The 22,879-nt window shown below is 44.9% G+C and overlaps 1 long non-coding RNA gene across 1 annotated transcript; it reads left to right on the top strand.

The window, feature by feature from the left end:
- The first annotated feature begins 2,032 nt into the window (after positions 1–2,032).
- On the top strand, positions 2,033–4,802 carry LOC134129048 (uncharacterized). Its single transcript, XR_009956227.1, has 3 exons — positions 2,033–2,855; positions 3,092–3,146; positions 3,824–4,802. It is a non-coding gene; the product is annotated as an uncharacterized LOC134129048 (long non-coding RNA).
- The last annotated feature ends 18,077 nt before the right edge of the window (positions 4,803–22,879 follow it).

Here is a 22,879-nt window from a genome sequence, read left to right as displayed (position 1 = left end):
TATTCACCGCGGAGGGGGAGGGTCGTCGAGGTAAATTCTTAGCCTGTGGTGGTGTAAAAAAGGGCAAAAATTGAAAATTTGGTATATGGTATATTTGGTGCATATTGGCATAAATTGATATTAACTCATAAATCCATCTTGGTAAAATGTCAATGGTGAGCAAAGTAACAAAAGCAAGAGAGGCTTTTCCTGTGCGACAAATAAAAATAAAAAGTTAAGAGAGAGACTTTTTAAATTAAACTCATCGCCACGTTACAGGGGGAAACACTGATTACGCTGAGCCTTTGGAGGGAGAGAAGCTGCCGTCAGTGATGTTCTCCAAGTGGGGACACATCTGAGTGTCCCATCTTAGAACCACCAGTCCCAATAGGGAAGCGCAGGCACAGTCCCCCAACCTCTCACTTGCACCCACTCACTCCACACTTCATAATAAACGGGGATGGACAGGGACGTCTGATGTGTTTCCGTGTGTTATTTGTTATATAAACCACAAAAGTCTCCAATAAAACCAGAAAAGGTCCCACGGATGTGTCGCTTGTGACAAAAAGTCGCCAAGAGGGTTTTGAAAGTCAATTTACCTATATAGTCAATTAAGTCTACTACTCTGGATATTGCTTTATGTTCATACTGTAGCGATCGGAGCGGCGGATCGAGTTAGGCGGCGCTGGTAGGCGCATTGTATGATGGGACAATCTTTAGATGCATTTCTGTTATGTTAATGTTCTAGTGTTTAAGATTATGTGTGTTTTCTAGGTTCTGTTATGTTGTGCTCAAATGTTACTGTTTAATATTTTAATTAAATGTTTAACTGTTTTGTTACAGTTTAATGTGAGTGTGGGCACCATGACCCAACTTAGTATGGCTGTGGGTGAAGTTCTTTGTTCAACGCCTTAATAAAGTGTCTATTTCCTGGGGTCTTGCGGTGTATGAAACACAGGAAGGGCAGCAAAAGTAATACCAGTCTCCTGTCTCATTCATCTGGCCAAGCTCGCCACAATACTCATCACTGTACGCGTAAAACAGGGTTCATGTTTTTAATCTGGCGTTTGAAAGCACCATTTCTGACTGCCCCTGAACGCAACATCGCAGCTCCGCTAATTTGTCCTGAAGTCTTCTCTGGTAAGTAACATTGAACACCTCTGCTAGGGGCGCGTTATTTCAATGGATTGCATACAGTTTTAGCGTTTTAAAACGGAATTATAATGCATTTGTAACTCATTCCGAACATGAACATAAAGATAAAAGTTGCAACCCCCCTCACCCGTATGGCATAAGCTAATACGAACCCGTGACTAACACTAGCATAACAGCTAACACTGACTTTTCTCTGTAAAAGTGTTGTATTGGTTGTATAATGGGATTGTAACTGTTATAAAGGGATTAACCAGATAATTAGACCACTAGCTAGCTAACACATGTGCCAGTTATCATGTCTTAGTGTTAGTTAAGCTTTCGCGTTAGCATAAAGTCGTTAGCATAATTCCGTTAGCATAATGCCGTTAGCATAATGCCGTTAAAGGGAACTCTCAATTGCTGTGGGGCTTTTGTACAGGTAGCTAACGTTAGCCAATTACAGGTAGCTAACGTTAGCCAATTTCAATGCATTTTTGAAACGCTGTTTATGCTGGGTTTAGTAATGTTAATTAACAAAGTAATTATGACGGTCATACTACTTTGTCTTATAGCTCACTACTTAGATAGCTAGGTTACAAGTTAGCCAACTAATATAAAGTCTTAAAGCTAGGAGTTGGCTGGTGTGGTCGTAACACAGTCCGTTGTTGTATATTTCGTACAGAATATTACACTCTCCCATTCATATCGGAATTATAAATGAGCAACCAACCAATTCAAATTCATTTATAAAACCTCTAAAACTAAATCATTGTTTCCATTAACTCAACTTAAATCAGGCTGTAATGTAAAAATGCAAAAAAAATAAACCCATTAACATTAATATAATTTGCTGTGGTAGCCTGCCAGGCGCTAGCTGTTGCTAACCATTGACTTCAGTGGGAATAAGCTCATTTGTGTCATAAGTACTGTTGCTGCTTGTCTAAGGCGTGTGTGTGTTTTATCTACAGTTAGAGAGAAAGAATAGTGTTAAATATGTTTTCAGGATTTATTGTATCTTGCTAGTGTCTCTTGAGTTAATTTTAACCAGATGTGACACACATGTACTATTGAACACAGTATTTAACTGCAGTAATCTACTTCTGTAATTACTTTTTTTGAAGGCTGCAACGTTAAACTTACTGTCAGTTTGTCCTATTGTTTCCTCTCGTAGACAACAGAACATCATATTCTCTGTTGTTGGTAAGTATACTAATATTGTACCTGAAATAACTGTTTAGGCCTTTAAAATCTTAGAACATTGTGAAAATGTCATGCAAAAGTCTCCCAGAATTATGTCCTTGTGTTTTGCCCACAAATTAGAGAGATTCCGTTTACTCTCATAGAGAAGCAAAGCAATCAGAAAATAGTGCACATTGCACCTGGAATCAGTTCGGAATTTTACTTCATACTTAATTCATCAATTAATAGCAACATTTTGAATGCTTTGTACCATAGTGCTATAGATTTGCATCTTAAAGTCCCTTAACAGCGTTCATAGGCAAACAATTTAGTCTTGTTGGCAACACAGTCAGTATTACCACACAGCTTTTGAATGTGACATTGGTTATAAATAAGGACATGAAGAGTCCACCTGAAAGAACTTTTATTTTAAATGTGCAATGAGTTGGTTTTCTAAAGTGTAACATATGTTTTTTTTCTCTTCATGCCTCACCCACCTGGACCCCTCCTTTCTGTGTTTAACTGCAGACCATCACTGCTAGTGACTTATTGCTGACTCTGAGGTGTGAGTTCACACTGATTCATTTTGATTTTGCTGCAGCTCAACTGATGTTATATTGGTTTACAGTTTAAAATGCCTTCCACCATAATATTTTGTCTCTACAGGAATTACATCCCTGTCTTGCGTTCTCAACAATATATAACCCAATCATGACAACAATGTGTTCTACAGTAGAATTAAATGTGACTATTTCAGAGAAGAAATTAGACATAATTAATTTATCTCCCCCCAACTCAGAAGTGACCTGTTGTTTCCTCCCAGGACGTCTTGGTGACTCCTTGGTGTTTTGACAGTAAGTTCCTACATGAGTGAAAACACATATTAAAGTGAAACACTGATGACTGTAGAAGCAGTGTGTTCACATGGACTGTGAAAATAACACCAATTGACAGTGTACTGATGTAGTACTAGCCTCTTACTGTTTTGATGTCTATATCTGGAGACATTTCACAGGCAGGAAACAAGTATTCAACTCAGCTCTTAATATAATAATAAAATCCTGCTAACATATTTTTGTCAACAGAATCCCATATTTTGTTAAAACACACTTTTTTTCTGAAATATTTGCAGAATAGTGTAGGAAAATGAAATAACTTTGAATAAAAGTACCGGCTTTTAATTGCAGATTCTTTTTTACTGTTTATTAAGAAGCACATGCTTCTTAAGACGTTAGTTCAATATTAATACAAATCTACAAAAAATATTATAATTAAACAATATCGTAATTATAAGAGGTGGAACAATTTGAAAGTGCTGGCAGCAGTAACAACAACACTGTGTGCAAACTACTGATGTGAGAAGCAGTCGTTCGGCCATGAGTCGTCTAATCCAGCCTAATTAATAGATATACATGCGTGTATGATCTGATCATTTAAGTAAAAACCTTCAATGATCGTTTAGCTTACGGTAGAGGTTACTCCGTTTGTTGTTTGACCTGCTGTCTAATGCATGTTTTATTGTGTCTTACAGGTGCCTTGCTGGCCAGCGTCTCTCCTCTATCATATTGGCACTCTGTCTATCCTATACCTTCTATCCACTCTGTCTCAATATTGGAACCTCTATCTATCCTATACCTTCTATCCACTCTGTCTCAATATTGGAACCTCTATCTATCCTGTCACATCTACCGCTCTGTCTCAATATTGGAACCTCTATCTATCCTGTCACATCTACCGCTCTGTCTCAATATTGGAACCTCTATCTATCCTGTCACATCTACTGCTCTGTCTCAATATTGGAACCTCTATCTATCCTGTCACATCTACTGCTCTGTCTCAATATTGGAACCTCTATCTATCCTGTCACATCTACTGCTCTGTCTTTGATATCAACAATTCTATCTTTCTATCCCCCTTCTATCCCACCTCAGGTTACAAGTACCTGATCTACCTTTACTGAACCACATAACGTTGGTTACCCTTGATTACAACAACCTCAGGTTACAAGTACCTGATATACCTTTACTGAACCACATAACGTTGGTTATCCTTGATTACAACAACCTCAGGTTACAAGTACCTGATCTACCTTTGCTGAACCACATAACGTTGGTTACCCTTGGTTACAACAACCTCAGGTTACAAGTACCTGATCTACCTTTGCTGAACCACATAACGTTGGTTACCCTTGGTTACAACAACCTCAGGTTACAAGTACCTGATCTACCTTTGCTAAACCACATAACGTTGGTTACCCTTGGTTACAACAACCTCAGGTTACAATACTAGTACTATTTACAAATTCGGCAAAGCTTTTGGAATAAACTGAGACTTTTTTAGTTCGAATTTGTTTCTGTTGAATTTGGTTCAATCTGTAAACAACAGTTACAGGATATTTATACACTTTGTCTGAATTATATTTTTTATATACACAAACATTATTTAAAGTGTTTTGTTGTTTAACTGTTCATACTAAAATAAAATACAAGCATCTATAAGGAGAAATCAGATTTATTTGGAGTTCCTGTTTCCTGTCTACAGACCCAACGTTCTTCAGGCGCATTCATCTGTCATCACTCTCCCACAACCACTGTTTATGGTTTTGAATATAAACTAGTATAATATAGTATTCTTATTTTATTGTATCTTCTTATCTGTTTTTGTACAACAACATTTGTGGTTTTCGAAACAACAACAATGCCAAGGAAAAGTAAGAGGTCGGAAGCACAGAGCTTGCGCTGGCAGCGCTCCAATGACACTCACTGTGCGACAAGAACTGAAGGAGCAGAATGTGTTGGTCCTAAAAGAAGTGCGGAGGTAAAGATGTCTGTAGAGTGTAAACGTGTGGAACAGGAAGGTCAGCCTGATGCTTCATGTGCACCACCTCTATCTTATGCAGATGTTGTAAAGAAGGGAAAGCACAGTGATGATCCATGTGTAGCAGGACCTTCTAATGTAAAGCAGGTAAACCTTACAAGTCAAAGTGATGAGTCATGTGAACCACAGGTATCAGCTGCTGTAGAGAGAGGAAAAACCAGTGATAATCCATGTTCAGCAGGACCTTCTAATGCAGACTGTGTAGACCCTGGAGATCAGCCTTCTGAACAACATGTGCGTGCATCCCACAGCCAGGCTTCCATCAGATACGGCAGATCCAGAAATCGGCAGTGCACCTGTAACTCACTGACCTTTCTTTCATTCCTTCATGAGAATGAAAACATCACAAGAGCAGACCTGGACCATGTTTTGGATAAAGGTAACACCATGTATAGAGAGACCAGGAAACAAGTCACTAATCACATCTATCTGACCACCGATGAGCTCACTGATGAAGTTCCTGCACGCAGCGCTACACACTATGTCAACATGACTCAGCTTTCAAGGTACGGCACATTAGGAGAACCTTTACCTGGAGCTGTGGATAGCTTTCTGGACCTGGAGTCAGGACTCAGCTGCTTGTTATCAGATGTGAAGTACGCTCTGCTGTTGATGAGACTCTTGTGTATCGCAGTGTTCAGAACCAAGTCAGGCAGATATGGTTTCTTTGACCCACACTCCAGAACAGCCAGAGGTTTGCCCCTACCAGCCGATTCACGCACACCAGGTACTGCTATCATGGTGACATTCTCACGTCTCAGTGACATGATTGACAGGCTCAAGAAGTCCCACAGAATGATGGAAACACAGTCCTCATGTACCTATGAGTTGAAGCCTGTGGAGTTCTACAACATGAACACAGTCAACCTGAACAATGGTCTCCCAAACACAGACTGCAGACCTACAGCTGTCCCTGTGGATGAATCAAACTCACCTCCTCATAAGAGAAACACAGCCACTGATCAGACAAGTTCACCTGAAATGACTCCTCACACTCCAGCTGTAAAACACCCAGAGGTCTTCATCACAGCACATGATGCTCCTCACAATGAATCAGAATCACCTGCTCAAGTGATAAACCCTGTTCTCAGTGATCTCTCTGACAACATATTGACCGCAGAGTCCAGTGACATCATCTTTACATCATCGGCGAGACAACAAGAGGTCATATTCCCTGATGCCCCGAATGAACCACAACTGTCAAGTCAAGCCACTTTGCTTCCATCACATGACGCTTTGCTCAATGAACCAAATATTTCTTCTTCAGTAGAAATGACTGTTGTCAGTGATTTATCCGATATTCTATTAGAGGGAATCTCATGTAAACTGACAAAGTGTAATAAAAACAAAAGGAGAAAAATGAAGAGCAGACTAATAACCTCAGAGAAAACTCAACAAAGAAAAGAGATTAAGAAAAGAAAAGAAAGGGAACGGTATGCTTCAAATAAAGCATATAAAGCAGAAAAAATATCTCATGCAAAAAGGCAATATCAGAATAATCCGGAATTTAGACAAAAGAAAAGTAATAATACGAGAGACAACGTTGACTTCAAGCAAAAACGGAAAGAGTACATTTCAAAGAGGTACAAAGAAAATGCTGATTTTAGACAGAAAAAAAAACAAATCTTTGTCTCTCATTACAGAAATAATCCTCAATTTAGGGAAAACAAAAGAAAAATCTTGGTCTGTCATTACAAAAATAATCCTGAATTTAGAGAGAAACAAAAACAAATATTGGTCTCTCGTTACAGAAATAATCTTCAATTTAGAGAGAAACAAAAAGAAATCTTTGTCTCTCGTTACAGAAATAATCCTCAATTTAGAGAGAAACGAAAAGAAATCTTTGTCTCTCGTTACAGATATAATCCAGAATTTAGAGAGAAACAAAAACAAATCTTGGTCTCTCGTTACAGAAATAATAATCCAGAATTTAGAGAGAAACAAAAACAAATCTTGGTCTCTCGTTACAGAAATAATCCAAAATTTAGAGAGAAACAAAAACAGCACTTTACGGACCGCTACAGAGACAATGCTGAGTTTAGAAAAGAAAAAAAACTGTACTTCACTGCTTTTTATAAAGATAGCATTGATTATAGAGAAAGGAAGAGATCTCATATTATTCAGCGTTATGCCCATGACCAGGCATTCAGACTGAGACACAAACAACTAATGAAACAACGAATGAAAGACAAATATAAAAACAATCCTACATATCGGAGTATGCAGAACATGAAATGTGCCATGAAAATAAAAAGAAAATACAGAGGGATAAATAAACCAACAGAAAAAAGTGACAACAGTTTGATCAAAGAGGCCATATCTGTTTTCAGGTCCCATATAAAGGCCGGTCCCACTTATGTTTGCCCCGTCTGTCACAAAGCATCATTTCCAAACCAAGTAAGACCCTGTAAGAGGTTAAACTATGTACGAAATTCAGACATAGTAGCATCATGCCTGACAGGAAAGTACGTCCATGTGTGTGATGATGAGTGCATAGATGAACAACAGTGCAATGTGCCTGATGAGAGAAAGGAAGAGTGGATCTGTCACACCTGCCACAATCATCTTAAAGATGGAGTCATGCCAACACTCGCTGTAGCAAAACAACTTGGAGCTCGCTGACATTCCACCTGAACTGTGTGACCTCAACATATTGGAGAGACATCTCATAGCCAAGTGCATAGCGTTTGCAAAGATCATTCCTCTTCCCAAAGGACGACAGAGAGCGATACATGGCAACGTGGTTTGTGTCCCGTCTGAGGTGCAGGAAACAGTGGAAGCGTTGCCCAGACTGAGAAGTGAGTCTCAAGTGATGAGAGTAAAGCTGAAGAGACGATTGTGTTACAGAGGTCATCAGCTGTTCCAGACGGTCACTTGGTCTAAACTAGTGCAGGCGCTGCATAAACTCAAACGCATTCATCCACAATATCAGGACATCACTATCAGAGATGAGGCTGAGCTTTGTGACCCAACACTTCAAGATGAGGATGATGATGAGGATGTCTCCATGGATGAGAACGACTATGATGATGCTGATTTAAAGGAAATTGACATGTGTGAGAAAAGTGCACTGTGTGAGACTGAGCTTGGTGGAGAGCAGGATGTTGAAATGTTGTCATGTGATGGTGAACAAACAGAGGAGCAAAGAGATGATGAAGAACAGGAAGGTGACATGCCTAATGGTGGTTTTGCTCTAGAATCATGTCTCCAGCCGTGTGATGTTTCAGAGGAGATTTTATGTTTCAGTGAAGGAATCTACTCGGTTGCCCCTGCAGAAAGTAACAGTCCAGTTGGTTTCTTTAAAACTCCTAAACTTGAGGCGATGGCTTTTCCTGTGCAGTTCCCTACAGGTCAAAACACACTGGATGAAGGGAGACGTATGAAAGTAACACCCAGCAGTTATTTCAAAGCAAGGCTTTTCTGTATTGATGATCGTTTTGCCAGAGACACAAACTATTTGTTCTTTGCTCAGTTTGTGACTGAAATACACTTGGCCACATCCAGCATGACAATACAGTTGAGGAAAGGAAAGCCAATGACTCGAGATGGACGAAATATAACTTCTGGTATGCTGCAGAATAAACGAGAGGTAGAGAAACTGGTGAGGAACAAAGATGCAGTCAGATTCATGCAGCCACTGAGAGGAACACCAGCCTACTGGGAGAAAACCACACGAGACATTTTTGCCATGATCAGACAGTTGGGAACTCCTACATTCTTTTGTACATTTTCTGCTGCTGAGATGCGTTGGCCTGAAGTGATTGAAGCAATAAAAAGACAGCAAGGCGAGGAGGTGAATTTTGAAGGGCTTGACTGGTCAGCAAAGTGTGATATTCTGAGAAGCAATCCAGTGACAACAATGCTCATGTTTGATAAGCGTGTTGAGGCCTTATTCAGAGATCTGCTCTTATCTCCTGCACAGCCTCTTGGCAAAGTTGTTGACTACTTTTACCGAGTTGAGTTTCAGCACAGAGGAAGCCCACACATTCACTGTCTCATATGGGTAGATGGTGCGCCTGTGTTTGAGGAGGATGATGATCAGACTGTGTCAGCTTTTGTTTCCAAATACATCACAGCTCAGCTACCTGATCCACGCAGACAACCTGAACTACACAAGAAGGTCACAGAGGTGCAAATTCACAGCAAAAAACACTCACGGACATGTTTCAGAAGTCCCAGCTCGGGTTGCAGATTTGGTTTTCCTAAACCACCTTCCAGTAAGACAATGATATCGAGACCTGGTGAGGGCGTTGCTCCACTGCAACTGCAAATAGCAAAGTCCAAGCTCCAACCACTGAACTTGTTGCTGAATGAACCTGAAACTCACTCAGTTTGCAGCAGCTCCTCGCTAAATGCAACTTAACACTCCAAGAGTATGAAGGATGCCTCAATGTGATTAACAAATCCAGTGCGGTGATCCTGAAACGTGAGCCAAAAGACTGCTGGGTAAATGGATATAATCCACATCTACTTAAAGCCTGGGATGCCAACATTGATGTCAGTTATATTCTCAATGCATATTCGTGCATCATGTATCTCACCAGCTACATCACCAAAAAGGAATCTGGACTTTCTGAGTACCTTAAAACAGTCATTGAAAACTCCACCAGAGACCACGTCAATGAATGTGATGAAATGAGGGAAATCATGCAGGCATACTCTAAAAAGAGAGAGGTCAGTGCCCAGGAGTGTGTGACTCGAGCATGTGGAATAAACATGAAGAAGTGTTCACGTGGTGTCATATTCGTACCTACGGATGACAACGCACTGAAAATGAGTCGCCCCATGTCTTACCTGGAGAACACAACATTAGAAAGTGTAAATGTGTGGATGACATCTTTGACTGACAAATACAAAGCCAGACCAGAAACACCAGAGTTTGAGCAGATGTGTTTCGCTGATTTCGCAGCTACTTGCAGGATTGTCTATGGCCAGCAGAAAAAAGGAAAAGATGTGTTGCCCCTCCTCAATGAGATGGGATTTGTGCAAAAGCGTAAAAACGATAAGCCTGATATCATCGGATTTTACCGCTGCTCACAGGAAAAATATCCAGAGAAGTTATATGGCACATTACTGAAATTGTACATTCCTCACCGATCAGACATGGAACTCAAAAGACCCCATTTTCCCACATTTGAGTCCTTCTATAAAAATGGTTGCGTCCAACTACCAGGTTCTGACTATGCTGAGTATGTCCAACACATTGTGAAACGAAACAAAGACAAATATGAGAAAAATAGTGAGGAGATTGAGAATGCAGTCGAAGAATTTGAACAGAACAGAGGATTGATTGATGAATGGTGCAATCTGGCACCAGAATCTGAAGTGGAGAGGTTGGAATGTATCGAAGAACTGGAGGCAAGAGAGCCAGATCATGAAAGTGTTCAAGAAAATGTTCCAGAATACAGTAATCAGGCTGATGCTGCAACAGAAGCTCGAGCCATCAGAGAGCCTCCTGCCTTTGACCCCGCACTGCTACGGCAGATGTATCAGAACCTGAACCAGAAACAAGCATGTGTATTCTATGCAGTCAGAGACTGGTGCGTTAAGCGTGTCTGTGGCCTAAACCCTGAGCAGTTTTTCTTTTACATCAATGGTGGTGCAGGAACAGGAAAGTCACATCTGATTAAATGCATCTACTCAGAAGCATCTAAGATACTGCGCAAAGTGCCCAGCCATTCTGAGGAGGTGGACATATCAAACCCTACGGTCCTGCTGACAGCTTTCACTGGAACTGCAGCCTATAATATATCCGGATCAACACTGCACTCTCTGCTCAAGCTTCCACGAAGTCTAAAACCTCCATTTCAAGGACTTGGTAACCAACTGGATGAGGTCCGATCAGAACTTTTAAATGCTGAAATCTTCATCATTGATGAAGTTTCCATGGTGTCAAAGCCCCTGTTTGCTTATGTGGATGCAAGACTGAAACAGATCAAAGGCAGTCCCAAACCCTTTGGAGGAATGTCAGTAATAGCGGTTGGAGACTTTTATCAGCTGCCACCAGTTCGACAGTCCAAGACCCTCTGTGTGTACGAGCCCTGTGAGATTGACCTATGGCAGAAACACTTTCAGACAATCACCCTGACTGAGATTATGCGGCAGAAGGATGATGTTGCCTTTGCAGAGATGTTGAATCGGATCCGTGTGAAAGGAAAGTCAGATGAGTTGTCTAAAGCAGACAGAGCCTTGTTGTCACAGACCATCACTGAACCATCACTTTGTCCACCTGATGTCCTGCACATCTTTGCAACTAATAAACAGGTTGATTCACACAACTCAGTAACATTAGCTCTGCTCCATTCCAATATCACCAAGATCGATGCAGATGACTACAAGAAAGACCCACGCACTGGAAGAATGGCTCGACAAGCCCAACCATACAAAGGAACCAGAAATGAGTTACCAGATACACTAAACCTAGCTGAAGGTGCTCGAGTCATGCTCACCAGAAACATAGACGTGTCTCAGGGATTGGTGAATGGGTCGTTTGCTACACTAGTCAGGGTGATAACCTCAGAACAGAGTGGTGTTGCACATGTCACTATGCTCGGCCTTAAGATGGATGATCAAACTGCTGGAAGGAATTACCGTAATAGAGCACCAGGCGGCCCTGATGATGTGGTGTACATAGAGAGAGCAGAGGATAATCTGAAACAGAAAGGAGTGGTACGCAGACAGTTTCCTGTTAGACTTGCCTTTGCCTGTACCATACACAAGGTTCAGGGTATGACAAGGACATCAGCTGTAGTGTCACTGAAACACATTTTTGAACCTGGCATGGCTTATGTAGCTATCAGTAGAGTGACCTCTCTCATTGGACTGCACATGCTGGATCTGGATGAGAGTAAAATCTATGCCAACCCAGAAATCACTGGAGCACTCGAGACCATGAGACAAGTCAACTTGGATGACATGATGCCTCTTCTTCGTATCACACAGACATCGAGCATACGAGACACTCTGACCATTGCTCACAATAACACTGAAGGTTTGCCATCTCACATCAATGACATCAGGAGCCATCATGAACTGTGTCTTGCAGATGTTTTGTGTCTTACAGAAACTCACCTTCAAGGCTCCTTTGTTGCAGAGAGTCTTCATTTAGAGGGCTACAACATGTTCAAACGCAACAGACACCTGTCTTACACAAATGTTTCACAAATAGCCAACAGAGGTGGTGGTGGAGTGGCTGTTTATGTGAAAAACCACATTCAAGTGCGTGAGAAACAGTACGTACATAATGTAACCGATCTTGAGTTTGTGGCTCTGAAGGTAGAAGCCCCAGCGAGTGCCCTGATTGCAGCTGTGTACAGACCTCCAGACTACAGTGTGAGATCATTCTTGTCCAACCTGGGGAACCTTCTGGACTCATTGGAGATCATGGACTGTCAGCCCATCATTGTCTGTGGGGATTTAAATGAGAATCTCTTCTCCAACACTGGTAAGCCAATCCTTGAGCTCTTCCAGTCCAGAGGATATGCACAAGTCATCACTAATGCAACCACCGATAAGAACACACTGCTGGACCTCATTTTCATCTCGCAACCACAACACTGTCTCCACTCTGGTGTGATGAGAACTTATTACAGTTATCACAACCCTGTCTATTGTGTCATGTCCTCTAATGGTCCATGAAGGTATCAGCTGAGTTTTAAAGAAAAAAGTAATGTCCCTGTGACTTAATTTAAACTAATATTTATATACATTGATTTAATACTTTTCTCCAAAATTATTCAGAAGAGGGGCATCCTCTGTGCAGCCATTTTTATTTTCTCAGTAAAAAATATCACTTGTCATAATCACGTTTTCTGTCCACATTCTTCCAACAGGTCTTAAAATTGTCAGGTAAGTCCAAAATCCATTGAGAATCATGGATTTAATTTTTTTTTAAATAAAATGTTATTAGTCTTGGTTCATGCAACTGTCAATGTAAAGAAAACTTAATCATCTGGTCAAAATATGTGGTTGCATGTTAATTAGTTAGTAGAATGAGTAATTTTAAGTGTTCACAATATTGGAAAACATTATGGGTCATATAGTTTTCCAGGTAATCATGTTTTTTTATCTATATTTCTAACACATTTTGGCCTGTGCATTTATCAGGGTGGGTTTGGATCAGGGTTGATAAATGCACAGGCCAAAAATCTTTCAGCAGCTGTGTACAATGTAAAATGCTGTACACGGCATTGTACACAGCTGCTGACATTTAGTGTAGCAGACGCACATCAGAAAGTATGTGTTCTACATGTAACACATACTTTCTGATGTACCTACCAGCTGAATCCCCACACTTCTATCCCCATTAATTTCATTTTATTTATCCTGTGTCCTCTGTAGTGTTAAGTTTCCTTTGTGATGGACAGGAGACAATGTCCTTCTGTGTCTTCCGTAGTGTTAAGTTTCCTTTCTGGTGTACAGGAGACACCGTTCTTATGTGTCCTTCATAATGTTAAGTTTCCTTTCTGGTGTACAGGAGACACCGTTCTTATGTGTCCTTCATAATGTTAAGTTTCCTTTCTGGTGTACAGGAGACACCGTTCTTATGTGTCCTTCATAATGTTAAGTTTCCTTTCTGGTGTACAGGAGACACCGTTCTTATGTGTCCTTCATAATGTTAAGTTTCCTTTCTGGTGTACAGGAGACACCGTTCTTATGTGTCCTTCATAATGTTAAGTTTCCTTTCTGGTGTACAGGAGACACCGTTCTTATGTGTCCTTCATAATGTTAAGTTTCCTTTCTGGTGTACAGGAGACACCGTTCTTATGTGTCCTTCATAATGTTAAGTTTCCTTTCTGGTGTACAGGAGACACCGTTCTTATGTGTCCTTCATAATGTTAAGTTTCCTTTCTGGTGTACAGGAGACACCGTTCTTATGTGTCCTTCATAATGTTAAGTTTCCTTTCTGGTGTACAGGATACACCGTTCTTATGTGTCCTTCATAATGTTAAGTTTCCTTTCTGATGGGCAGGTGACATAGTTCTTATGTGTCCTTCATAATGTTAAGTTTCCTTTCTGATGGGCAGGTGACATAGTTCTTATGTGTCCTTTATGATGTTAATTTTCCTTTTTGATGGACAGGAGACACAGTTCTCACATGTCCTCTAATGTTAAGTTTCCTTTGTAATAGATGGGAGACACAATCCTCCTGTGTCCTCTGTAAAGACACCTTCCAGTTTTGTCCTCATCTCCTTCCTCAATGGGTGGATCAGTTTACAGCATCTAAGACATGCCAAAGACTGCAGCACCAACTGAACTGTCTAACACCATTAGACCTCATAGAGACACATTTTACTTCCTGGCTGTCCGACTCATCTTTAACCCTCACGTTGTCCTCGGGTCTCTCTGACCCTCGGCAACATTCACACAAGAGAGGCCTGCGCTGTTCGGGTCAAAACGACCCGACGAGGTCTCGCGAGATGACGGCTAGCTACGCGTCACCATCAGAAGGGCCGGGACCGTCGTCTCGTCTCCATCATTCGGGTCAGAACGACCCGGCGAGATGTCGCGAGATGATGGCTCGCTACGAGTCGGCATCGCTCGGGTCTAATCGGCTCGCTCCGGCGAGCGCCTCAGCCCAGACGACGGCGTCGGGTCACACTGACCCTCGCCTCGGCAACGTCATTCGGGTCAGAGCGACCCGGCTCGTAGCGAGCCGTCATCTCGCGAGAACTCGCGAGAACTCATCGCTCGGGTCTAATCGGCTCGCTCCGGCGAGCGCCTCAGCCCAGACGACGGCGTCAGGTCACACTGACCCTCGCCTCGGCAACGTCATTCGGGTCAGAACGACCCGGCTCGTAGCGAGCCGTCATCTCGCGAGAACTCATCGCTCGGGTCTAATCGGCTCGCTCCGGCGAGCGCCTCAGCCCAGACGACGGCGTCGGGTCACACTGACCCTCGCCTCGGCAACGTCATTCGGGTCAGAACGACCCGGCTCGTAGCGAGCCGTCATCTCGCGAGAACTCGCGAGAACTCATCGCTCGGGTCTAATCGGCTCGCTCCGGCGAGCGCCTCAGCCCAGACGACGGCGTCGCGTCACACTGACCCTCGCCTCGGCAACGTCATTCGGGTCAGAACGACCCGGCTCGTAGCGAGCCGCCATCTCGCGAGAACTCATCGCTCGGGTCTAATCGGCTCGCTTCGCCACCGGGGGGGTGGGGGCTTCGGCGAGAGATGACGTTTTCCTGCATGTCACGATTGCATGGGGTGAATGTGTTCCGAACCTCACACACACGCACACAGAGAGAGAGAGAGAGAAAGACAAATAACACGACAATAACATGCATCGCCGCCGAGTGCGAGAGAGGCTTCAGGTACGCGATCAACGTCAGCAAAAGATCCACACAAAGTATAATATCCAACCGTGGCAAGGCCTCTCGAGTTGACCTTTCGCTGTATGTCGCAATCAAAAGGGCCGAAGGGGTGCCGAACCACACACACACACACACACACACACAAACAGACAGACAGACAGACAGACAGACAGACAGACAGACAGACAGAAGGAGCGAGAGAGAGGGATTCTTTTGGTTTTTCAAAAACACTTTATTTCTCAACATCCCAAGAAAACAATTCACAACATCAAATCAGCTCAACACAAAGCACATAATAAACACAACCCCAAATAAACAAAAGTACTAGTAGAGAGAGAGAGAGAGAGAGAGAGAGAGACCTCTGCGCTCCTTTGGCTCCTTTAGTGATGCGGTGCAGAAATCCCTCTACGTAGTCCACGGCGTGAAGGCCTCCGGGAGCCGCAGCTGCAGTCGGAGGACTCAGCGGAGGCCTCCTCCTCCTCCTCCTCCTCCTCCTCCTCCGTGCGTGCATGCGTGCCTGCCTGCCTGCCTGCCTGCCTGCCGGAATCGCGATCCGCCGCTCCACTTGTCACTTTTTATTTTTGTGAGAGCCATTTATTTAGCCTGTGAGCTTTCTCCTCTCCCTTCTCTTCGTTCGCGAGGAGGGGCCTCGAGGAGCTGTTTTTCTTCCGCCCCGATCCTCCCCTTTCTACATTACATTACATGTCATTTAGCTGAGGCTTTTGTCCAAAGCGCCAACGTACGACGTAAGTGCATTTCCACATAGAGTGAGCGTACATTTTTCATCAAATAAGCAGTTTGAAAACACGTTACAGAAAAGTGCCATTACGAGTCCAATTCAAGTGCTACCATTTGTCAGTGCTACGGTCCGCTAGTGTTTTAGTCGAGGTCTGAAAAGGTGCGTCTCGACTTTTCCCGCGGAAGACGTAGAGGCCCTCCGCAGTCCCGATGTCATGTCGCAGAGCTCGTTCCGCCATCTGGGAGCCAGGACGACTGCAAAGAGTCGCGATCTCGCCGAGTGCTTTTCTCTCAGAGCGAGGGAGGAACAAGCGGCTTGGCAGATGCAGATCGGAGTGTCGAACCCCGCCGCCGCCTACCTGTCCACCTGTCCACCGGCAATCGAGGTCCCTCGCCTCCTGTACAGCACCCCCCCCCCCCCCCCCCCCCCCCCCCACACACACACACACACACACACACACACACACACACACACCCTCTGCAGAGCTCGGCCGGAGGAAAAGGAAGAAGGGGGAAAAAAAAAAAGGCCGCCGCGGGAATATAAGTCGCCAGCCGGTGACGATGGCTTTCTATCTGAAGCTAGCGACCGCCTTGTGTCTCGCCGTCGCAGTCCCGCAGAGTGACCCGCGCGTGCCCTTTTCGGCGGTTTCCTCCGCCTACGCGGGGCGCGGCAGAGCGGTGCGCAGAGACCTCGGAGGAACTCTGTCCATCCGGTGCCGAGCTGTCGGAGCGAGCCCGAGGTCCCCGAGGCTGGTCAAGAGCGTCGGCGACGAGACCTTCACGCTCGCGGCCCGGGGCGCCTCGCCGAGAAAGGTCATGGTCGACGCCGTCGTCGGCGGAAGACTTCGGTTCAGCAGGACGTTCCCGGACTCGGAGGCCGTCATCGAGAACCTGATCGCTGAAGACACGGGCCAGTACTGGTGCTTTTACTCGGAGCGCGAGCCTGGGTTCGACCTGTCCTTGGACCAGCGGGGAACCGGGTCGGTGCTCCTGGTGGTGGCGGCTGGCCCTCCTCCTTCTCAACATTCACGCAAGTTTCCCAAAAGGGCTGCGGGGGGTGTAACGCAGGCTAGCTAAACGCGCCGCGGGCTAAACGCATTTTATTTGTATTTCATTTGCTGTTCCCGACGACGACGACGATGACGACGACAGGTACGGCGAGCTGGGGCGACGGCTTGGCGGCCCTGGTGGCGAACGTGACCTGCGTCGGCGCGCTGCTTCTGGGAACCGCCGTCGTCATAGGGCTCCTCGCGTGGATCATCCACGAGGTAGCCGCGTAGTCCGAGTGGTGTGTGTGTGCGCGTGCAAGCTTTTCTCAATCCCTCACAACAACAACCGTTCCTGTGTGCGTGCGCGCGTGCGTGTGTGTGTGTGTGTGTGCGATGTGCCGAACGGCCGAGCGCGCCCGGCGGCCCGACGACGCCGTTTACGAGGACATGCGGCCAACCGTCGTGCCCTGAAGACGAAGCGAGGGAGCGAGCGGGCGGCCACTTCTCACCGTCGCTTTCGCGTGACGCGAAGGAGCACCCGGACCCTCGTGCGACACGTGTTTTCCACGTAAGCGAGCACCCGTCCCCGTCGCTGCGACTTTGGAGTCCGTGTGCGTGCGTGTGTGCGTGTGTGCGTGCGTGCGTATGTGTGTGAAATAAAATAAAAGGGTAAAACCAATCTCCACGTGTCGTTGCCTTGTGTAGCGTATGGCACAAGATTTGAGGGGCCGCTCTCGAGAAAAAGTGTGACAATTTAATTCGCGGTGGCCACCTCGGTTTGCGTACCCTCGGTCGGGGTTCGTGTGGCCGATGACATCGATGTCGGTGACATACTAACGAATGCGCACGCGGAAACGGTCGCGTGCTATTTACGGATCGCCTCGACGCCGGGAAGCGCTCTGCCGACATGTCGACTTTCTACCTGAGCCTCGCGGCGGCGACCCTGTGCCTCTCCTGCGCGGCGGCCCCGCGCGGTTCCGGTGAGCATCGCGTGCTTGTTTCTGTGTGTGCGTGTGTGCGCGCGCGCGTGTGTGCGGGCGAGGCGAGGCGAGGTCGGCGACCGCCCGGACGGGAAGCCCGCGATCATCCTGGACTACAACCGCAACAAGGGTGGCGGAACGGGAGCCGGAAACGCGGGCGGTGGCCGTCGCCTCGGCTCTGTCCAGGGTGGCGAGCAAGAGGAAGAGGTGTCAGATTTGCCCGTCGAAGAAGGACAGCAAGACGCACACCGTCTGCTGCGCCTGCAGGAGGTACATCTGCCGGGGCTGCTCGCGCGCGTTCTGCCCCGCCTGCGCCGACCGGCGTGTCTCGAGCGACGGAGGCGGGGGGCGCGGAGGCGGGGGGCGCGGAGGCGGGCGCGGAGACGACGACGACGGCGACGGCGGCGCGGCGCGCACCTGCGACTATTGGAGGACGCGAGGACGACAAGGGGTGTAGGGGGGTGACGGCTGAACGCGTGTGTGCGTGCGTGCGTGCGTGCTACTACTAACGGAGGGCGGGGGTGAAGGCTGAATGCTTGACGTAATAAAAACACAATGGATGTACACACCAATCTGCATTGTCTTTATTCACATTTACACAAATACTTGACGGATACATACATATATATATATATATATATATATATATATAGTTTGCTTACTATAGTAAAAGTAAAAGAAATTCTAAATGAGTCTTCCTCGTCGACACGATAATCATAATACGCGGATGCGACTCGCGCCGCCCATTGTACCCACAATGCATCGGAGCAGGCTCACCTGTTGTTGTGAGAGCCAAATACCCCAGAATGCATTTCAACCTAAGCGGCAGGCAACAACGACCGACGGAGGAAAATAAACACACACTTGATGTCCGAGTTTTATAAATACTACTTTATTTAAGTAACGTTATGTAATTTTATGACTAAAGTTAGTTGTTAAAGCAAATGTTTGTCAACAGCCTTTAACGTAACAATCTGCCCCGTGGACGTGTAGTCATAACGGACCGTCAGACACCCTCCAGCGCCGGGAGGTCAGCTGATCATCTCGCAGCCCGCGGAGAGCGGCCTGTTTTCGTCGAGTCTGCTGTGAAATGCTCCGCCGGTTGTTTTCGCGTCTCCGTAGCGGTTTATACGTGAGACTTAGCTGTACCACGACGAGTCTTGGTACGTTTTTAACGTGGTGTCAGAGACGGAGGTTGTTCACCGGTTACGTCCGTTTGTTTAGATTCATAACTTCATGTTTACATGTAACTTTTGTACATACGTATTGTCTGTATGCGCAGAGCGCAGCTTGTTTATTGTCCATCGTTGTGCTTTAAAACTAACAATGTTTTAATTAAAGGACACGAGGTGAGCACCGCGCTCGAGAGTCTAAACTGGCGGAAGAGCTTCAAAGAAAATCTGAAGCTCTGAATTGTAATAATAATGAATAAAAAAATCCACATATGGATTATTGTACTCTGTAAGATCTTTGATGTGTGGTCAGCGGCTTGCTGCACGAGGACCACTACGCTGATTATCAGCCTCTTGATGAGTAACAAGACAAACGGTAGGTGTGTGTGTGTGTGTGTGTGTGTGTGCATTAAAATATTTTAGTATAATAGTTTATTTTTTGTTACAACCTCCTCCTAAGTTGATAAAGCTATCTATTTTACGACTGCTTATATATACAATTTCTGAGACAAAAAATGAGACAAAAGCTTGTTAATAGTAAAATATTTAAATCAAAAACTAAATTAAAACGTATTAGCAAGACCAGCTGACGTGGTGACGTCATCAAGTCAGCTGCTGCTCCAATGGCGGAAATGACCGTTCCCCCCCCCCCGAACCTCCCGAGTGTATTCTCGTGGGAACGCAAGTCCGTTCTCGCCGTCTCAGGTATTGAGAAAGGCCATAATAGTCTTGCACAGAGAGGTGAAGGCTGAACGCGTGACGTAAGCGCGTACGTACGTACGTGCGTGCGTGCGTGCGACTACCGGAGGCCGGGGGTATATGATGGCTGAACGCGTGACGTAAGTGCGTACGTACGTACGTGCGACTGCCGGAGGGCGGGGGTGTATGATGGCTGAACGCGTGACGTAAGCGCGTACGTACGTACGTGCGTGCGTGCGACTACCGGAGGGCGGGGGTGTATGATGGCTGAACGCGTGACGTAAGCGCGTACGTACGTACGTGCGACTGCCGGAGGGCGGGGGTGTATGATGGCTGAACGTGTGACGTAAGCGCGTACGTGCGACTGCCGGAGGGCGGGGGTGTATGATGGCTGAACGCGTGACGTAAGCGCGTACGTACGTACGTGCGACTACCGGAGGGCGGGGGTGTATGATGGCTGAACGCGTGACGTAAGCGCGTACGTACGTGCGTGCGTGCGTGCGACTGCCGGAGGATGGGAGGACAACGGGAGGGTTAAAGCACAGGATGAGAAAACACCTGCTGGTCTTTGCCTCACTTTTTCTCTGACTCTGAGATTCTGGACCAGCTCATACCGAACAAGACATCATGCCACCACAGAGCAGATGTTGGAGCACTATCTTAACTGTCAGTGGACACCTCACGGCTGGACCACAGAGACACGTGTTCTCTCTGTCAGTTTCGATTTTTTTTCACTTTTTTCAGGACCAGCATTGTCCTCCTACCCCCCTGTCTCCATTTGTGCATCCATTGGTGCCCACTGGTCCGTTCAGCAGAGACTAACAGTTGGTTCTTAAGCAAGAGATCATGTGTGCAACTGCAATGAAACAGCTGCAGATGAGTCTTCAGTCAGTCATCACTGTCACAGCCCCAATTTTGTGAAGCATTAAGCTCCTTCCTAAACCAGCAGTAACGGTAACAATTTGTTAATATATCCTTTTAAAAATATATCTCTGGTAGTCTTACTACTTGCATGTGCTATTTACATTTTTAACTACATGAATGAAGTTTCTCCTGTTTTTGTCTTTAAGGCCTCTCCTCCTCCATGTTGCTATAGAAACTCTATCCTTACACTAAGCAATGACATAATAACTGGTGTAGTGGTTCAGGTCAAAGGTCACAATGCTACAGGTCTTTACAGCGTACAAAACAAATTCAAGAAAAGTATGGTTATCTCTAAAAACTACAGGACACCTGTCTATTTTGTTTGTTTCATTTGATCTAACAATGTATGTTTTCTTTGTTTCATCACTTTTTTTTTGTTGATTGTATTTATTCATTTATGTCATCCGTCCCTCTTCAGTCAATATTCTAACAGATATATGCAAGATGAATAGTGGAAATGTGTTATTGCAATTGCTACGTGTATATGAACAAATTAACCTTAAGAAATTCCATATTTGTATTAAATGAGTCATTATTATGGGGTTTCAGCTGGTAGGTACATAGGAGGTTCTTCACAGGCATATACCAATCCTTAGGGTAACCTAAACTCTACTGTAAAGATGAGTATTCAAACCCAGTGTTAAATTATCAAAATGGGTAATCCAAGCTAAATCTTCCAAATAGGCTTGAAAATAACTTGGTTCAAAGAGTTTTGTAAAAATATTTAATTTGAAGCAGATCCTATCATGCTCATGTTCTAACCTTGAGTAGTGATTCTAACCAAATGTTCCATCAAAATAAGGAAGTGGGAGTGTTTCCGTGAGCCTCAGTAAACTGAGCTTAGCGTTGGGATAGTTTAAATGACAATTTGGACCAGACGTATCAGTCTGGGCTACTAGACCATGAAGACTTGAACTTCTGTGAGTATTAACCTAGGTCTGGTAACAATGTGAAAAGCCTGTGTTTGAAATAAAGAATACTGCAAACCATTGGAAATGGAATATTTTGTGTTATCATTTATTATAAAAATAGTCGGATGTTATGTACATATATATGTTCCGGATACACAGAGTTGTATCCATCAGATAGATAACACGTGTGCATTTATCTATATCTATATAGATAGATAGATAGATGTTCATACACAGGTATATATTTGACATTGTTGTGCTAAACAGCCACTGCGTAAAGCGCTGCTTTCAGTACTCGGGAAGGGGACAGCTAACAGAGACCCTCGTCCATTTCCGTAGCTAATAGTGAGAGACAGACAGACAGACAGACAGACAGAGTGACGGTTATCCACGTAGGCTAGCTGGCTAAATACAAGAGCAGCAGTAGCTTCGTACAACTTGTTTGCGCTTGCTGACATAACTTGTCAGCCACCGCAAAGCTAGCGCGATAGTAGCGCTAGCCGACGAAAGCTAGCTGCCGGTAGCGTCAGCTGACTAGATACCGAGTCATTTGTTTATGTGTGACGTAGCGGCTGCTTGTGTGTGCGGGGCTCTGGTTGCTATGGGGAGAGTTGCAGCAGAGTGGAAGCGACAGACTGATTAGAACTGTCCTAAACAGAGCGCTCTAACAAAGGCAGACGTCACACGATGCCGGCTACAAATGATCAGAGTTAATGCTGAAACACGCGAGGAGTAAATTATCATTTGTGGGCAAAAATTAAAGGCTTTTTAACATCCACACAGTAATCAAATAATAGCACTATCCGTGGCTACACGGGGATTTTGAAGACTTTAAAAGAAAAGTCGAGAATTGTGACAAACATTTATTGATTGAAAATTGAATCAGTAATCAGGGATCAAAACATGTATTGATTGGACATTGAACACAGACTGCACGATTACATGGATTTGTCATAACTGATTGAATTGATTAAACTGATTATA

The sequence above is a fragment of the Pungitius pungitius genome, chromosome 5, assembly GCF_949316345.1.
Source record: "Pungitius pungitius chromosome 5, fPunPun2.1, whole genome shotgun sequence".
Classification (NCBI taxonomy): Eukaryota; Metazoa; Chordata; class Actinopteri; order Perciformes; family Gasterosteidae; genus Pungitius; species Pungitius pungitius.
Note: the sequence above shows the minus strand (reverse complement) of the source record. Positions and strands in the feature narration are given on the sequence as shown.